This window comes from Mytilus californianus, unplaced genomic scaffold (genome assembly GCF_021869535.1).
Source record: "Mytilus californianus isolate M0D057914Y unplaced genomic scaffold, xbMytCali1.0.p SCAF_9, whole genome shotgun sequence".
Taxonomy (NCBI): Eukaryota; Metazoa; Mollusca; class Bivalvia; order Mytilida; family Mytilidae; genus Mytilus; species Mytilus californianus.
In genome coordinates, this window is record NW_026262745.1 from 75,536,847 (window position 1) to 75,556,908 (window position 20,062).

The following is a 20,062-nucleotide window of genomic DNA, read 5'->3' on the forward strand; positions in this document are numbered from 1 at the left end:
TTCTTAAACCCTGATGACTGCCATTGGCGATTGCCAAATAAACGGATCAGAAGATGTAATAAAATAGATCTTATTATTAAATTATTACCAAACAGAAAACAATAAACTTGCGGAAAAGATGGTATACCGCAAACATAATATTTGACCTGAATTGACCGCTACATTTAATGTGCCTGCTTGTGTATGGGTATAGGCACAATCTTTCATTTGAAATCACAAGTACAACTATTGCATGACCTGCCCTTTCAGCGTGTTTATATCATTTTCAAAGGTTTAACTCATACATGTTAAGGACTGACAGTCTAGGTTGATGAATGTCAAATATTGCATAAACCATACCTTCTACATCACCAGGACAAAAAAAAAAAAGAAAAAAAAAAAAAAAAAAAAAAAAAAAACACGGTAAAATGAAATACTTGAATTTTCATTTCTTGTGAAAATAACTTCGCACATGATTATGTTATTTTTCTTTTCAATTCAAATAAAATTAATACGAAATAGATATTTAATTTACAATGTAAAGCAATAGTATATTTTCGATCGTAATCGACCGATTATTATTTAACATACTTAATACTATGCTATTCTTGTGTAAACAGATAACCCAGGTGTTATATGGTTACAACAAAATATAAGAGCGTTTTAATGGGCTTTTGTATATCATTCTAATTAGCAAATGAAGTGTACAATTTTCTATAATTACAGTAATGTATTATATATCTATCTTTGTATAAATATATCTGTTAAATATAATTAAATTCAGACACAGTGACTTTGAAATTTTCTTATTTTATTCATGGTCTTTATTGAAAAGATAACAATGAAATTTTTTACAAAATACATTTATCTTAAAATAACGCTATAAGTATTTGGCAGCCTTAGTATTGTGCAATTATATTGTGTATACATGGCCTAGCTGATGTATAGTTTCAGCAAAATCTTATTTGAAAAAGTTTAAATATATGCGATGCATATTCTAAATAACTAATTAGATGTTAAGTTATCTATAATGAAACGTATGATATTTATCTTTTGAAAAACATATTATTTCCTGCATAATTAAATTACCACACAAGAGACTCATAGATTATATAATTGTATTCATCGTCCTTATTAAAAAAAGTGAAACCTGTTGAAATGAAATCAACGAAACTTAAAAACTTTATTATAACTTCAAGACTTCTACCACACGCTCTCGAAATGTGTAAACAACTAATTATAAAATGGAAAGAAAGTCAGTGATAATTCCGCTTCTTCAAATACATCTCATTAAAAGTATATATATATTTTTAGGAGTAGGAGTCCAGAGTGACGGACATAGATATAGCACTTATATTTGTCTATTATTATATTTATATGATCTACAGAAAAAGGTTTGATATTTCGAATTATTTAGTTATCCGTATTAGGAATACTGATCTATAGAATAAATTATCATAAATTGTTGCCCCGACGGCTTTTTATTCTGAGTGTTGCAGAGGAACGACATCAAACATATAGCCAATACTAAATGATGACACTTGTATGACATTTTGTGTATCATACCTAATACAAATAATTATAATCATAATACTTTAATAAAGCAAATACAATCTTGAAAATTTACATATGTCTATTCTTGTCTGTAATGGTAATATACATGTTTGCTTACTGTTGCAAATAACAATTTGTTGAATCATTATATTTTTGACAATATAAACAATTAAAGAGAGCTAATGTTATTTGTATAAATATTCTACTGTTTTTAAATCAACATTATTTGAATTGACTTAGGTAAAATGGAAAGGCGTCTATAAACAAAACATGTTTTATTTGGCTATGTTTAGTCCATCCGCATTAATCGTAGTATATATATAAGATAACTGTAAATATTATAATCACAGAGTTTTTTTCTTTCTCGGAATAAATCTGATTGGAATATATTAAGATACAAAATGTACTAACATGTATTACCATTCATTGCAAAGTAGTCTACGAACTTCATTATATATTTCAGGTAAGCATGATATTGTTTTCTAAACATTTTATACAAAGTTTTCGAATATATGATAAAATAGATACTTTAACATCTATCAGAAAAAAAGTTAAAAGAATAAATGTGAATGTAAAAAATAAAATTATCATGATTCTAAACATAGCAGAGTTAAAAAAAAAAGTCAAGTCTACACACGGTTTAATACATAAAATAATATAATTTTTGATAGGTTTTTCTTTTAAATCGTGTTTCTAACCGATGTGTAATGCGTTATCGGTGCTAGAGCAACGATGTATACCTTTCTAGAAACGAATTTATTAGTACTTTAAAAGGAAACAGTGACATAATACAACTTACAATACTTACATAATGTAAACGATCAACGGTTTATTGCGAAGAAGACAATACAATAATATTAGTTTGCACCTTGAGGTTGGGAGTTATTTTTTTAAGTTGAAAACAGTAAAGATTGAAATATTAAAGTTTGGAAGTTAGGAACTGTATTACGCAAGCATCGAAATCTAAATCTGAGGTCATTTTTCTAAACTATGCGACACGTGATTGGCTAAAAAGTTTCGTCGACCACAAGTTTGATCTTATCACAAACAGCTGATCGGATACCTTGTTATGATAGAATTCAGTGTCAACCGTCCAACAAAAATACGTTACTATAGAAGGATGTTGTTGATATTTTGAGGTAAGTTTGTTTTAAATTTTTTAAGCCTTCTACTTTCGAGGTAGATGGTCCTCAGTTTGCTATATTAGATATATACAGTCTACAACTGATATATTGAGGAAAGCCCAGTTTCAAGTTGTGAAATCATTCAAGAGAATAAAAGTATTTACTGACAACACATGATAGTTGTTTTTTGTTTACTATTTTTACTTAGGACTACAGCTGCAATCATTGTATTTACTATTTCGATTCAAAATTTGGGTCTTAGTTTAAATTTTATATCTCATTCCCAAGTTTCAAATGTATATAGATTGTTATCTCCCTCTGCGTTAGGGAAATAATTAATTCCAGATTATACCTATGACATGATGTTTTACTTACTATCAGAATTGCATAACCTTCAAGATATATTGTTAACTGCGGAGTAGACACGACAATAATATTCGTTTATACTTCAAAGTTGGAAATTGCTTTTTCAGTTGAAGACAATACTGTTTGTTACAGTATTATGACCTTTAAATATTAATGTTTGGAACAGGAATATCTTCCGCTACTTATGATGATTTGTAGTTCTGTAGTGGTGAAACGGACACACACACTGTAACATAAACATAGAATAAATGTTGTTATCTTGTTAACTTGATAAATCAAATGATTTCTGTAAATTATAGTCAAATTGAAATGAAATAAGTAATGCAATGTTATTTGCCATATTCCAAGAACAGCATATAAATACTTCTAAATTTTATCTGTTTCTGATAACGCACATGTCTTTGGAAAAAGTAACAGACCAATGTATGTGTGTTATCTGTTATGAGAAGAACAAACATTTCTTGACATTTTAAAATAAGAATCATAGACGGTGAGCAGCATCTTTTGCCAGTGAGTAGCATCCATCATTTATGTTCCTTTGAATTATTGTCTTAATCGATTGATGAGATTAGAAAATAAGTAAACGTCTGCTGCTTAAGAAATTTATATCTCAGACGAATGTATGTAGTCTCAACATTTTACATATTAAAATTTCAGAAAAAAAATCTTACTACTAAGTAATCTTACTACTAAGGATTTATTTTTAGCAAAATGCAAAAGTGAATCCAAACAGTAACGAAAATAACGGCAATTTACCTATTAATATTTGAAAATAAACAATAACAAATACTAAATACAATGTGCCTGGTATTAATTTCCATAAAATGTCCACAACTATATTATATACATATAATATGTAATTTCAGAAAAAACAAACAGTTCAGTCTTTTCAGCATTGTAGTTGATAACGATTTTTGTATTTACGATTTCACTATAGTTAAAAATCCAAATTTACAAATTTGCCGAAGTTGTTACATCTCAAATAGAAGCCTTTGTAAACTGTCCCCAATGTCTTCACTCTTAATTGTAATGATATTGATATCTTTTCAACAATGCATTAACCTTTGTGAATTTCACTACTGGAGTATATCATACAACATATTTTTGGGGCCCTTTATAGCTTGCTGTTCGGTGTGAGCCAAGACTCCGTGTTAAAGGCCGTACTTTGACCTATAATGGTTTACTTTTACAAATTGTGACTTGAATGGAGAGTTGTCTCATTGGCACTCATAGCACATATTCTTATATCTATTTACTTATACAGTAGGGTCATTTTGACCAACAATGCTCTATTTTAGATAATCTTGAGGGGCAGGTTGGTTCGAGTAGTTCATCTACTGTATCCCTAGTCTGTCGACCCGGATATTATGAGTTCGAACATCTGAAGTTGCAGGTGCGTTCGACTTCAATCTTAATTGACTGTGGTTGTCAGTTTATTGTCGAAATGTGGTGGTTCCTCGGCTTCCCCAATTAATAAAAACTGACTGCCGTGATAAAACCAATTATTCTGAAAAAGGCGTTCAATATCAACAGTCAATCAATCCATCAATCAATCAATCAATAAATCAATCAATACCTTGCTCAAAATCATACATTTTTGCAAGAAATTTCCGTATTGTTAGAAAGTACTTACATAACTAGATAAACAGTTCCAGTAATCATTTAGTAAAAAATGTAACCGGGTATACATTGTTTTAAATGTATAACGCAAGGGGACGATGCAACGACAAGACAGTTCTATCCAACATAAGAAATTCTAACAAAACCTAACAGCATCCATTTCTAAAAGACATATACAAATCTTACAAATGATCTTTCATAACTAGATACAGTATTTGATTGGTAATAATTACTACAACTACTGTATTACCTGACTTTTTTGCAGAAACATTTGTATAAAATACTTGACAGTGAAAACCTGTTTATTCACTGAACGATCTGACTTATATTATATATATAAGATATCTGACCTGAAGTGACCACTACATTTAATATACTGCCTGCTTGTGTATGGGAATACACAATGTTTCATTTGAAATCACAAGGGCAACTAACGCATAACCTGCTCTTCAAGCGTGTATATATTATTTTTAAAGGTTAAACTAATACATTTTAAGGACTGACAGTGTTGGTTTATGTATGTCAAATATTCCACAAATTATACCTTCTACATCACCAACAAAAAAAAAAAAAACAAAAAGAAACCAAAACACACGGAAAACTGAAATACTTGAATTTTCATTTCTTGTGAAAATAACGACGCGAATGATTATATTATTTTTCTTTTCCATTCAAATGAAATTAATACGAAATAAATATTTTTATTTACAATGTAAAGCAATAGTTTATTTTCGATCATAATGGACCGATAAGAATTTCTCATCCGTAATATTATGCTATTCTTTTGTGAATAGATAACCCAGCAGTTATATGGTTTCGACAAAACATTAGAGCGTTTTAAATAGCTATTACCATGATTACATATCATTCTAATTAGCAAATGAGGTGTACAATTTGTTATACTTACAGTGATGTATTATATATCTATATGTGTATAAACATATCCGTTAAATATAATTAAATTCACATACAGGGAATTTTGAATTTATTTTCTGTTTATATTAATGGTCTTTATTAAAATGATAACACTATAACTTACAAAAGACATTTTTCTCAAATAACGCTATTAGTATTTGACAATCTTAGTATTGTACAATTATAATGTGTATAAATGGCCTAGCTGACATATGGTTTCAAACAACATCTTATTTGAAAGAGTTTAAATAGCTGCGATGCATATTCTCAATAACTAATTAGATGTCCAAGTTTTAATAATGAAACGTAAAATATTCAACTTTTGAAAAACATATCAATTCCTGTATAATTTAATTACCACACAGAAACTCATATATTATATAATTGTATTCATCGTCCTGTTGAAATAAAATCAACGAAACTTACAATCTTTTTCATACCTTTCAGTCTTCTACCAAATGGTCTTGAAGTATGTACACAGCTACTCATCAAATGCAGAAAAAATCATTGATAAGTCCGCTTTCTTAATATTTCGCATTACAAGTTTTTCTTTTCCTTAAATTTTTAGGAGTAGGAGTCCCGAGTTTCAGCACTTTTTTGTATAAATAAATTTGTATTATCTGCAGAAAAGGTTGGAATTTTAATCTTATTTCGTTCTCCGTTTAAGGAATGCTGGTCTACAGAATAAATGTCATAAAATATTGTCCTGACAACTTTTTATTCTGAGTGTTACAGAGGAACATTGGTTGCATTAACCATACAGCCATTAATATATGATGACACTTGTATGAAATGTTGTGTATCATACATGTACCTAATACAAAATAAATAAAGTCATAATACTTAAATAAAGCAAATACAATCTTAAACACTTCTATTTTTGTATGTTGAATTCGGCTATATATATATATATGTACTTTCTTCCTACCATATCGATCTCGGAATTTTAAAATCATATATTTGCACGAGTCAAATTATGTCCAAGCAAGTTATCACAAACAAATTTGATTGAAGAGATAAGTCCGATATATAACAACAGACCATGAAATGGTTTGACAATGAGATTATTAGTAACATGTATCAGGTACGGGGAAGATTTATGCGTTTAAGATTGTAATGTTTGTAACTGACTGTTAAAAAAACCAACAATCAACTAATAAAATCACATTACAGTATTTGATAGTGTTTGGCATACTTCCGATCTTCGTTTGAAGCGGCTGGTCAAACACACATATTGTTTATACTTACGGTAATTAAATCTATATCATTTGACAAAATATAGAAAGCATAAGTATTTGCATAAACAAGTACATAGAAATAAAAATGTAAGAAACGACAGTTTTATTGTGACACAACATCAAGCATACAACTGCATTTTTGATATAATTTAGACAGTATCTTTAACATTCAGTTCATGTGAAAAGTTGTGTCGTTCTTTGAGTCCAAGCCATACACCAAAACATCTTTCATAATTAACTTCATTGAGAGTATCGGTATCTTAGTTCTATGTAGCGCTGTTCTTGACACTCACCACAAAAGGTAGGTTATAGTTAATATATAACACACAACCGATCATAAAGGTTTTATTATATATACGTTGCAATACACACTGCTTGTTCATCATGTTTATTTTTGTTATCCATTACTACACAGCTATTTGAATGCATTGTCTAATGTGTGGTAATACGAAGAATTATCCCACTGATCTAAATGCACCTTGATTTCTTTGATGTATGTTCAGTAAAAGACATACAAGAGAGCTGGCAATATTTGCTTCTGATGAGGTATATGTATATTTTTAATTCCTGATTTAACATCTTATGCATTTAATTCTGATCTTTGTCATGGTAATATCAAGTTTGCTTACTGTTGCAAATCATATATTGTTTAATCATTATACTTTTTTGAATGACGGTACAAACAATTAAAGACAGCTTATGTTATTTGTATAAATATTGTACTGACTTTAAATCAACATTATTTGAATAGACTTGAATGTACTTGAGACTTAGGGAAAATGGAAAGGCGTCTATAAACAAAACAAACACATATGAATGTAAACACTAAACTTATCATGATTCTAAGTATAGCAGAGTTATATAAGTCAAGTCTACACACGGTTTAATAAATTAAATAATAACTTTTAAAAGTTTTTCTTTTGAATCGTGTCTCTAACCGATGAGTAAGTCGTTATAGATGCTAGCGCAACGACGTATACCTTTCAAGAAACGAACTTAGTAGTAAAATTAAAGGAAACAGTGACATAATACAGCTGATAATACTTACATAATGTTAACGATCAACAGTGTATTGCGAAGAAGACAAGACAATAAATTAGTTTTTACTTTAAGTTTAGGAAATATTTTTCAGTTGGAAACAGTAAATTTTGAAATATTAAAGTTTGGAAGTTGGGAACTGTACTATCTTCCTGCTCCATATTTATCATGCAATATACTGTTGGACATGATCTGGCTGGGGGTACTTTATTTCTGTAATCTTTTCAACGTTGTTTTAAATAATGTGTTTCCAGACGATTTTACTATATTCAAAATCTAAATTTGGATAAGTGCCTAAGTGAGTACATCTCAAATAGAAGATACTATAAACTGTCCCCAATGGTTTTAACCTTAATGTTATCATGCTTAATGATATCGATCTCCTTTCAACAAATTATTAACCTGTAAGAATGTCACTACTGAAATATATCATGCTTTACTTGTATAATGGTTACGTTTACCAAAACATACTGTATTTTAAATATCCTTGTTTGAACTAAATAGTTCGTCCACTGCATCACTAGCCTCAACACTGATGTTGTGAATATAAAAAAGAAGATGTGGTATGATTGCCAATAAGAAGACTCTCCACTAGAGACCAAAGGACACAGAAATTAACAACTATAGGTCACCGTACGGCCTTCAACAATGAACAAAGCCCATACGGCATAGTCAGCTATAAAAGGCCCCGAAATAACAAATGTAAAATAATTCAACCGAGAAAACTAAAGGCCTAATTCAAGTACAAAATAATGAAAGAAAAACAAATATGTTACACAGCAACGAACCACAACCACTGAATTACAGGCGAGTTTGATTCACTGAAGATGCAGGTGCGTGCAACTCTTTTTTTAATTAACTACGAATGTCAGTTTGTTTTCATGTCGATGTTCGGTGGTTCCTAAGCTTCTTCAACTAATATAAAATAACCGCCGTGATATAACCAATAATTCTAAAATTCTAAAATCTAAATATTAACAGTCAATCAATCAATCAATAGATAATTCATCATCTTGATGAAAATCATACCTGTTAACAAGAAAATTCTGTACTGGTAGAAAATACTAAGATAACTCGATAGACAGTTCCAGATAATTAATCCATCAGTCCAAGAAGGTTACCGCGGGTACATGACGTGTAACACAGGTGCACGATACAACCTCCTAACAGCCCTATCCAACATAAGAAATTACACCAAAACACTACAACACCTATATCTTTAAAAAACATTAAAAATCTTACAATTAACTTATCATAGCAAGATAAAGTAATTGATTGGTAATAACTATTACATCAACTTCACTACCTTGAATGGTGCAGAAACATCTACACAAAGTATTTAACAGTGTTAAAATTACGACGCAAAAGTATTTCTTTTTCTATTTTCCATTTAAATGACATTTATACGACTACGTGTTCACGATGTAAAGCATAATTTTATTTTCGAAAATAATTATCCTATTTGTATTTCAAATGCGTAGTATTATTTAATGAGTTTGTGCATCAATGACCTAGCTATTATACATATAAGAGCGTTTTGACAGGCGATGACGCATTTTTCTAAATAACAAATGCGATGTATAATTTTCATTTAAATTTTACTTCATATATTTATCTATTATTACATATCACATGCAGTATAATTAAATTCACACACAGAGACTTATGGATTTTATGATTGTTTTCATCGTCTTTATTCAATACATGAAATCTTTAGAAATGACAACACTGAAACTTACAAAAGACTTCGTTCTTAACTAACGACATCAGTATATGACATCCTTAGTATTTTGCAATTCTATGGTGTATACTGTACATATTTTTATATATAAATTTTAATTAAAAGATTTCGAATAGCTGCGACGTATATTCTCAAGACATGTAACTAATGAGATGCCAGATTTTCTATAATGTAAAGTAAGATATTTATCTTTTTATAAACATATCATATTCTGCACAATTGAAATATCACTAAGAGACTCATTATACATGTTATATTTTCTAACTGTAATCATCATCCTTATTTAACAAGAGATTTTTTTTTCATATTTTTTGTTTGAATAACCCATTCTTTTAACAAGTCTCTCAATGTGGTTTTATCAGTGTCCTTTACATGTTTGGTTGACTTGTTAACCTTAGGAAATTGAAGAGACGAAAAAGAGAGTATGTATATTTATATGGATTTTCTTTCAAAAGAAAAAAAAACCGAGTTATAAAAAAAACATCAATAAATTCCATTGCTTTTATTTCTCCACAGCTGATTTGAGATTAATGATTGTCAAATTTCGCCAAAAATAAAAAGGATAACAGGTCATAGATTCAGTACCTTGTGGGCTTGCATGTCAAATTCTCGACTCATTGTGTTCGTCAAGTAGAAGCAGTGTAATATTTGCTTCACATTGGCACATTGATTGTGTCTTTTATATTTGTCAAATGGACATTTTGGATCTTTCAATGAATCAATCATTCAAATTAGGGTACAATAGTGCATCTTCAAAACACACACATACCGATGAGTGCATGTCATTTTTGAAACACATGACTAGACATTTTAATTATAAAAAAAAAATCGAATCTATAAACCTTAGATCAGAAAATATAATTGTAGCTTAACTTGTTTTCACGTTTTATAGGCTTTTCTAAAGTAAAAAGGTTTTAAATTCATAACAAATATGTTACGAATCACAAGTAACTCCTGTGAATTAAAAAAATATTGCGATTTCTTTAGTTTTGTAATACAGTGCAACCTGTCCAATCCGACACGATGAGGGGCCAGAGAATTATGTCGGATTGTACAGGGTGTCGGAATACTCAGGTTTCACTCTTGAACAGCACAAGTATGCACAACAATATGATAAGTTATAGGATGAAATACATTTATTATAACACATATCGCAACAAACTTTCAAATGTGCAATCGAAAATCTACTTTTCCAATTGTCTAGCCATCTGTTAGAGGCTTTAAAATCTTTGAGGTCTAATTCCTTTGCGAAATCTAAAGCATTTTCCTGTAACAATGGACCGCTAAGAGGAACGATTTTTGCTCTAACTCGTGTTAACCATTTGAAAAACAGATCGTGTTATTCTCCATATTTCGAAGAAATCGTAAACCATTTTTTATTTCCTGCAGAATTATCGGCATATTGCTGGTTATAAAACTCCTTCTTTTTTTTTTAAATATCCGATACTTTTGCACGTCCGATCCCATACTTCTCGCCAAGTTGTTTTTGGGTTAATTTTGGAATTTCATCGGAGTCTTCAATCAAATTTAACTTTTCTTCCAAACTTAAGGTAGATCCATGGTATACAGCCATTTTGGATTGTACAATTCCAGTACAAAATCAGTCTAGTTATTTGCCTAAATCTGTAAATTCCGAGACAGATTTACAATTTATTGGTTAGACTGTTTATTTATGTAAATAAAAATTGGTGATTTATTGTATAACTCAAATATTTAAACAAATATCAAATTTTGTGTTTTTAGAATCAATTTTTTCAAATACGCCATTTCAGGGAAGATAACTCCTTTAGTAAAAAATATATACTGAACTGATGGGGAAATTTTTAATTTTCACTTGTAGCATGAAAACAAGTTCGGTGACACCATTTTTTCTTTTTATTTTCTGAAAACATATTATAAAACCTATCTTCTCACAATTTATTTCAAAATTCTATCTCATAGATTTTGTTTTATGCACACAAATGTGTTTTTTCATGAACAATCTTACCAAAATTAGGCAATTTTCAACGACTCATAGCTTGGAAAATAGCACGGTAACCCATACTTTTTATTATACTTTTGAAAAAAGCATAGTAAAATCTTCATTTTGGCAAAGTATAAGAAAATTCTATCTCAAGAAATATATACCTATGATCTACCTTAAATTCGTTCTAGCCCATTTTAGTGAAGACGAAGCAGAGTCATTTTAAAAAATTCTCTTTTTAGATTTAGGTGCCGTAGCCATGTTGTATAATATTTGATGATTTTTACAAAGAAACTAAAAACAACTCACAATTAAAGTTTATTTTTCCAAAAATGTAAACTTACCTGTAACCCTTGACGAGCCTCAACTCATCTTCCGATCTATAAATTTTAATGTACACAATCATGTCAATTTGTTTGACGGTTCAGTGATCATACTACACACTAACATGTGATAAATATTTAGTTTAATTTATTGATCAGCAGATCAAAGAGTTGGATTATACAGAATTAATTAGAGATAACTAATCACTTCGGGACTTGAACACAGTGTCGGATTACGGAAGTGACAGTTTTTGGAATACACATGTTTTTAACAAGGATTGTTAAATATATTTTTGGGGACCGGATATTTTTGTCGCATGTCACGAGTTGTCGGAATACTCAGATGTCTGATTAAGTAAGTTGCACTGTAATAGCAAAGAGGTAAGTTTCACTAGCCATTATACCATCATTCGCCACGTGAGAGTGAAAATCTTCTATAAGAAATAATCAATAATGCTTGTCAATATAAAAATGGTAGCATACGCTTTAAATGAACTGCTTTGGGATACCATACGACCTATTTTGTTAATAATATACAGAAAGGTAAAACATACTACACTAAGGGACAAGTGAACAGTATGATGAAGTTTCTTATTGACAACATATTTGATGAATTTGGAGGTAGACTTTTTCAACAAGTTGTCGACATTCTTATGGGAACGAACTGTGCACCTCTCAGTGCCGACATCTTGGCATTTCATATAAGTCGGATTTCATATTTCAGACATTTTTCAAAAATAAGAAGATATAAGAAGTCAGATTATTTTATTTCACATCCAGACATACTATTGATATTCTATGTTGTGATGTTACACTATTGTTTCAGAAAAAGGGTGAAGGTTTGGTACAATTAAAACGTTTAAACCCGCTGCATTTGTTTGCACCTGTCCTAAGTCAGGAATCTGATGTTCAGTAGTTGTCGTTTGTTAATGTGGTTCATAAGTGTTTCTCGTTTCTTGTTTTTTTTTATATAGATTAGACCGTTGGTTTTCCCGTTTGAATGGTTTTACACTAGTAATTTTTGGAGCCCTTTATAGCTTACTGTTCGGTGTGATCCAAGGCTCCGTGTTGAAGACCGTACTTTGACTTATAATGGTTTACTTTTATAAATTTTGACTTGGATGGAGAGTTGTCTCATTGGCACACATACCACATCTTCTTATATCTATTTCCATTACGAATGCAATGTTTTCTGATTGTGTTCAATTAGTATATTGTCCAGAACTATAAATTGTGAAAACAAACAAGTCTTCATCCACCTCATTTTAGACTTATACCTCATCTCGATCACAAAATATATGACAAACGAGACGATTGTGATTATAAAATTTCCCAAACCTTTGAGGCAAAATATACAAACTTAACCTGCATATGGATATACATTTCCGAACTCATTTGGTATTCAAGCGCTTGCAGCTGCTACATAGACTTTATAAAACGTCACCAGTGTCTGAGCAGAAAGTTGACGAACAAGAGTCCTGTATGTCAAAGAACGTCTCGTCTTTTTTCTTAAAAAAGTTCATCGGAAGAAACCAAGACTTTGGTAATGAATATTCCATATCAACCTCACAAATAATACATGATGGTCTTGACGTATAGATTATACAGTCCGCCATTGTGTTATTTTTCTATGGTCATTGTTTTATGCTTGTCCGTAATTTTTGCTTATGTTGTTTTCCTAAAGAGTGTCTAAATGCCATTTTGTTTTTTCTTTGATGACATAGTTGTTTTGATAAAGATGCTTAGGAATATAATACTATGTTAACTGCTGTACCCCAACTTTTGACATGATAGTTGAATAACATGCATTCAAAACTTCTTTTTTTTTTTATATCAAACTTGAGTTCACGTGACCTTATACTTATGCTTTTTAGATCAAAATTGAGTGGTAATCGTGATAAAAATTGAGGGTGTTATTCGTTTGTTTAGCTAACGAATCAGATATAAGTTGGAAACGATCATTTTGATCTTTACATCATTAGAAAAAATCTGAGCAATATATTATTGAGTTATGCCAATTCTTTCGGCCAATTTTGTATATTTTTTGCTTTTGCTGTTTAGCTTATTTTGGTAATATACTTTGGCGTGGCTCGGTATTTATACATCCCACCATTTTGTTAACGTGCCAAGTTCATGTTTGTAGTATTGTCTTTTATTTCTTATTAAGTGCTTTGTCTATAGAGTGTCTTATGCCATTTTGTTATTCTACTTGTTGAGACTTATCCACTGCGGTAAATTTTCTACTTTTCAATATCATTATAGACAAATCAGTATGATGTTAATGTGAACAAGTAAATAACAACTACTGAAAAATCTTAACATAGACTGAACAGATATTAATTGACTACAATCAATGGTCTTAGCAGCACTGAATTTATCAATGGATAAGCCTGAAAATTGACCGAAATACTATAAATGACTCAATATTTTTGTTCGGTATTTAACATGTTTTAAGACCTGATCATATCAAAACAGCCGTTTAATACTAGTGTAGTAATAGGAGAAGCTAATTTTGTATGAAAATATTTTTTTGTAAACAACAGACGGAAATTGATTTATTTTTATGTGCAAAATTGAATGGTACAAAGTACGAAATTTTCCATTAAAACCAAGATTTTGCAATAAATGCACTTTTTTATGATTAATATTATTATTTTGATTTTATACCAATCTTACCTGATTTAGAACAGACAATGTTAAATAACAACGCGAAATGTTTAGGTGAAAAATACGACCGCAAATTATCAACGTTTACAAGACAAACGATATAAACAAATTCCAAATGAAACTTTATTCACTATTCTGTCGTAAAATTATATAAAAAAAGAATTTCTTGCATATAGAATTACTGGTTTTGATATGAGAGCCAAATTTAAGTGAATAATTATTCGAGTTTTTATTTCTTATGATTAACAAAAAATAAATACCGAACCGACTCCTAGCAAGAAGTCGGATGATGAATGTTAACTATATCGAATAGTCAATAACAAAAAGTCTGGAGAACAAAAAATATGAAAAAGTTAAAAGATTAACCAGGAAGAGTTTACTAATCAATAGAGCACAAACATGTTAATGTTCTTTTATCCCAAAGAGCCTTCTTATAACAAACAACCAAATACGTTAACAGACTTTAAACTTTGCAAACTGTATTCATACAAACACAACTTTCTTTTATGGAGGACGTCTAAATATTGGGTAAGTAATTCAACTGAAATTGTGTCTTCCAATGTTGTGTCAATATAGAAATATTGAAAAGGAAGTTTTAGAAATTTCAGTGGTATGAACGTCAGAAAAATGAATCAAGTTAAGGTAAGGTTATGTAATACTAGCTTTTAACTTAGCGTATATAGAACATTAAGAAATTGAAAATCGTGTACAAACGTAAATCGTAATATAATTCGAGGCCAGCATTGGTCTTAGCCTTTACATTTTATTGATGTTTATTGCTTGGAGGCAAAAAGGGAATATTTATGTTTTTTTTTTGTTACCAGTGACGGACAAATTCCGAATGTCCTCCTTTCTCAGCACTATTTGGTTTACCAATGTCTACGGACAAACAGTTGTGACAAGGACTAATGATAAAACGGAAAAAAAACTGAATGTGTAGTGTCGAAGAAAATGTATTAGTATATATCAGCGAGTTAAGCTTTACCCTTTAAATACATGTTAGACATGCATTTACCAGATACATTAGAAAAAAGTTTCGTTTTTTTTACACACACAACTACTTGCTCCAACACAGCGTATATGAGATGACAAATGTTGTGAACATATTGGATTTGTTTAATCTTTTTCTTTTCATGCGCTCTCGAGCGACTATTTTTTTTACTTTAAATCTGATGCTTTTACTATGTCTATAATGAGATGAATATCAAGAATTGCCTCACGTACATTACGTATTGACTATTTCAGGACTCAAAATCAATTGGAAGGACATTTCAGTAGTCATCCATTAAGAACAGTAAGTTTGGTGATCTTATTTGTTATCTATATTTTCACAGCATAACAACTTCTAGTGTTACTAAATATAAAAATCCCCTTGGGCAAACAAACTTCATTCAGTGTTTTTTTTTTTCAAATTAGAATAACTTATTCCTATCTTAACAGAAATGAATCACATTTTTAAGCGCATTACTCTGTTACTAAAAAGACACACTTGAGATTGTTTTTCAGTCTCAAAATCACTGGTTTTAAAGGAAACCGGAATATTTACTACTTAACTTACATCACTACTAGATCGTAACATCCTATTAAAACAAACATACTGTGTAATTGCAATCGTGCATGTTTTGAATTTGAAGAATAACCTGGACAGAATTGATTCCATTAGTTTATACTCTGAAACCCTTTGTATTGTCTCGTATAAACAAATATTGCTTCTTCTGAATAATCATAACAATTAGTTATTTTGCGTCGCAAAACATATTTCTCGGGCTTTTGTCTGCAACAGTTATAATGTATTCGTGATTGAGATATTATGTATGATACATCGATGATTTAGTTCTTTAAAACATGAGTTACATACGCATATATGTATTATTCCTTCGTAAATACAATATAGATTTTTCGCCTTTAAATTATGTAGCTTTACAGTGAATATTATAATTTGTTTAAGTCTTGTTTTTTAACAAGACGACATGACTAAAACGTCCGCATTATTAAAGGCACAAACAAGTCTTTGTTTCATTGTCCGTGTTAAAAATGCATCTTATGAACCACCATTGTTGTGAAACCGAATATGTTTATCAGCTTTAAACTTTAAAATTTGTATTCATTTCAGTATGTTTTGTGGGAAAATTTCACAATGGTGGGTTAGTAATTTTTTAAACGTGATGCGTACGTTTTGAAATTTCAGTAGTTAGTCATAAAGAATTAGTAAAATGAACGTATAACTCTGCATCATAACTTTTGAACTATAGTAAATTAACATAAGAAAAATGCATCATAGATACCAGGCTTGAGATTATGTATGCCTGACGCCGTCTGGCGAGCGTTTCGAAAAATAAAATATCAGTGACGCCGGAATAAAAAAACGGTTAAAAGGCCATGCAATAACGAAGTTGAAGGACTCTGATGACCCCAACTTCCTAATGTTTGCCAAATACAGCTAAAATAATCTATTTCAGGTGTAGGAAATCCCTAGTATTTCGGTGTACGATTTAATATCTAAGTACAATTCCATTTCGTCTGTTGTCTCAATTATCATAGATGGTAAATGATTTTGTATACTCTCGCTTGATCAATTCAGTTAAAAAGAAATTATTTAACCAACCATTGAAGAAAAATGTACTGCTACTTTGCCTATTTTTTGCAGAATAATTTTGTCATCGGTTCCTGGTCTGTATAGCCGAACTTGATTTTCACGGAGTACCGCAGTAGGATCGATCTATGTGGGCATAAACCAATGTGAAATAGAGCTGCTGAGCATACAAGATCAGAGTTTTTCTTAAGTAAGGTACGATGGCACCCTAATTATTCTGGAAAATGAGTGTTTTGGCCTAAAAAATTAATCATTTTACAAAACGTGATAGAAAAATACATAATTGACGGGGAGACTGGTGGTTAATTTTTTTAATTTTGCACAACTGTTGGTTATAAATTCTGAAAACAACTGATTGAAGTGAAGCTGTCAAACATTACAAATCTGAACACATGCATCCTAGATCATTGGAAAATTGACAAAAGACTACCAGCTACCTCAGACCCTCATCAATCAACTCAAGTGATAAGCGAATCGTCCCAATAAAATGATTTAACCTTTACAGAATCTGATTTTCAACATAGAATAAAAGAAACATTTATAGAAACTGTATAATATTAAATATTTCTAATAAAGCTGTCCAAATCAATCTAAAACAATCACTCATTACAATAAGTATACGTTTGAATTGTACTGATACAACTTATTCATCAACCTGTATACAACTTTATTGATTTAAGAAGTTAATAACTGTGAACATATGTTAAAAATTTCCAGCGTTAGTTGCACTTTTCTCAATTTAGTGATAAACATCAGGGGCATTTACACGTTGGACTTTTCATTGTAAAATGAATATGTCTTATGGTGATTTGTTCCCAATTACGAAAATTGCTTTGGATTTTAGAGTATGGTTCACCATGAAAGATTATTCAGAATACTTACTCTTATAATGAAATGTGCAGCACTGCTGTTCATGTTTTGTTATGTAGAAAAAAAGTCAATGGCATATTTATCATTTTCTCTTAAATTTCTGATATATGACTAAATGTACTTTCGAAAATTTATTGTTATCATATTATTTCTTTGCTTTCTCCTCGCAATAACCCGCCTTTCCTTTATAGAGGCCTTTCAAAATATAAAAGAATTGGCACAAGATGTATATTGAAAAATAATACCTGTATTTTGTTTTTGTGTTGTGATATATAGTTTACAGTGGCAGATAATAGACATTTTTGTTCTTTATAGTTACATACGATTCTACATGAATGGCATTTTTCCAATTTTAATATTTGAAGATACCATCAAATAATTGTTATAAAATATAAGTGCAACGTGCAATTGATGTTTTCCAGTGGACATTTTTTTAACCCTAGTTTATACATTTGCATTTATTAATCAGCTATCATATCCCTTTCATCATTTTATAAGGAATATATATATAACATAAATAAGTCAATTAGTATATCAACTGTTATATGTTTTTTTCTACGGAAGTATGAATCCACCTTAGGGAATTTAATCAAAAGGGAAGATAAGTTTAATCAAAAATGATATCACAAATAGATTCTTCAGAAGTGTGTGTAAACTGCTAACCAGTTGAATTAACTATAATGTTGCTGTTTAAACATTGCCTCTAGTATTTTTCAGAATACTCATTGCACTTCGAGAGTTTGATAAAACAAATTGCTGATTATCATATTTGTTTTTCGTTCATTGTTTTGTACAATTTGTCCGTTTATTTTACTGTTGTTATTCTGTAGTTAGTCCCCATTCGGTTTTATCATGTATATCTATTATATAGTCATTCTATAAAATTTACTGTTTGCAAAATTATAAATTTTTCTAAATTATAAGGATGTTCTTGTCCCTGGCAGAAAACCCTAACCGTGTTAGGCGCAACTTTTTGGAAGTTTTGGTCCTCGGTGCTCTTCAGCTTTGTACTTGTTTTGGCTTTCAAATTTTTTTCGTCTGAGCGTCACTGGTTGGTCTTTTGTGGACGAGACGCACGTCTGGCGTATTGAATTGTAAGCCTTGTACCTTTTGTTAGCTATTATTCGTGTGTTTCTTTGTCCTATATGTTTTCCCATTTATTTGTATTGTGGTCCTGTCATATGATGTTGTCGTTTTAATGTTGTGTTTGACGTTGCCATAAAAGCGAGAGGTTTGGCATGCCACAAAACCAGGTTCAACCCACCATTTTTTTCTTAAAATGTCCTGTACCAAGTCAGGAAAATGGCCATTGTTATATTATAGTTCGTTTTTGTGTGTGTTACATTTTAATGTTGTGTTTTTGTTGTGTCGTTGTTCTCCTCTTATATTTGATGCGTTTCCATCAGTTTTAGTTTGTAACCCGGATTTGTTTTTATCTCTATCGATTTATGAGTTTCGAACAGCGGTATACTACTGTTGCCTTTATTTGTAACACTGTCCTTAGGAAAGGGAGGGATGGGCGTCCACTAACATGTTTAACCCCGCCACATTGTGTATGTGCCTGTCCCAAGTCAGGATAATGGTAATCCGTTGATGTCGTTTATTGCTGTATATCATCTTTAATTTTCGTTATCATTTTATACATAAATGATATTGTTAGTTTTCATATTTGAATGGTTTTATATTGATGAGGACGGGGCCTTTTTTAGATTGCTATGCAGTATGGGTTTGTTCATCGTTGAACATTTGTTAAAAGCTGTGCAGTAACTTATAGTTGGTAACGTTTGCATTTGTCTGAAGTGGAAAGTGCTTCATTGGTAATACCACATCTTCTTATTTGCATATAAACAAACAAACAAAAAAAGAGAGGCGATGTTCGTTTTGAGCCCTCTTGATTGTGTGTATATTTCCCTTCCATTCCCGTTTGCTATGCCGTTGTATGTTGTGACAATATAGACTTGATGAAACGTAATCTTTCTATAACTGGTAATTTCAAAGTCGTTACCAGAAATTCCATAACCATAATAACCAATAATAAATATTCTCATAGGTACAATGGTTGCAATAACGT

At 30.5% G+C, this 20,062-nt stretch overlaps 1 protein-coding gene and 1 long non-coding RNA gene across 7 annotated transcripts in view; both read left to right on the plus strand.

Annotated features, from left to right (window-relative positions):
- The window catches only part of LOC127714802 (slit homolog 3 protein-like), a 215,645-nt gene that overhangs the window by 143,963 nt on the left and 51,620 nt on the right, over positions 1–20,062 (plus strand). The gene's annotated exons all lie outside the window — the stretch shown is intronic.
- Positions 11,901–17,741, plus strand: LOC127714806 (uncharacterized). Its single transcript, XR_007987946.1, has 3 exons — positions 11,901–12,242; positions 15,774–15,822; positions 17,176–17,741. It is a non-coding gene; the product is annotated as an uncharacterized LOC127714806 (long non-coding RNA).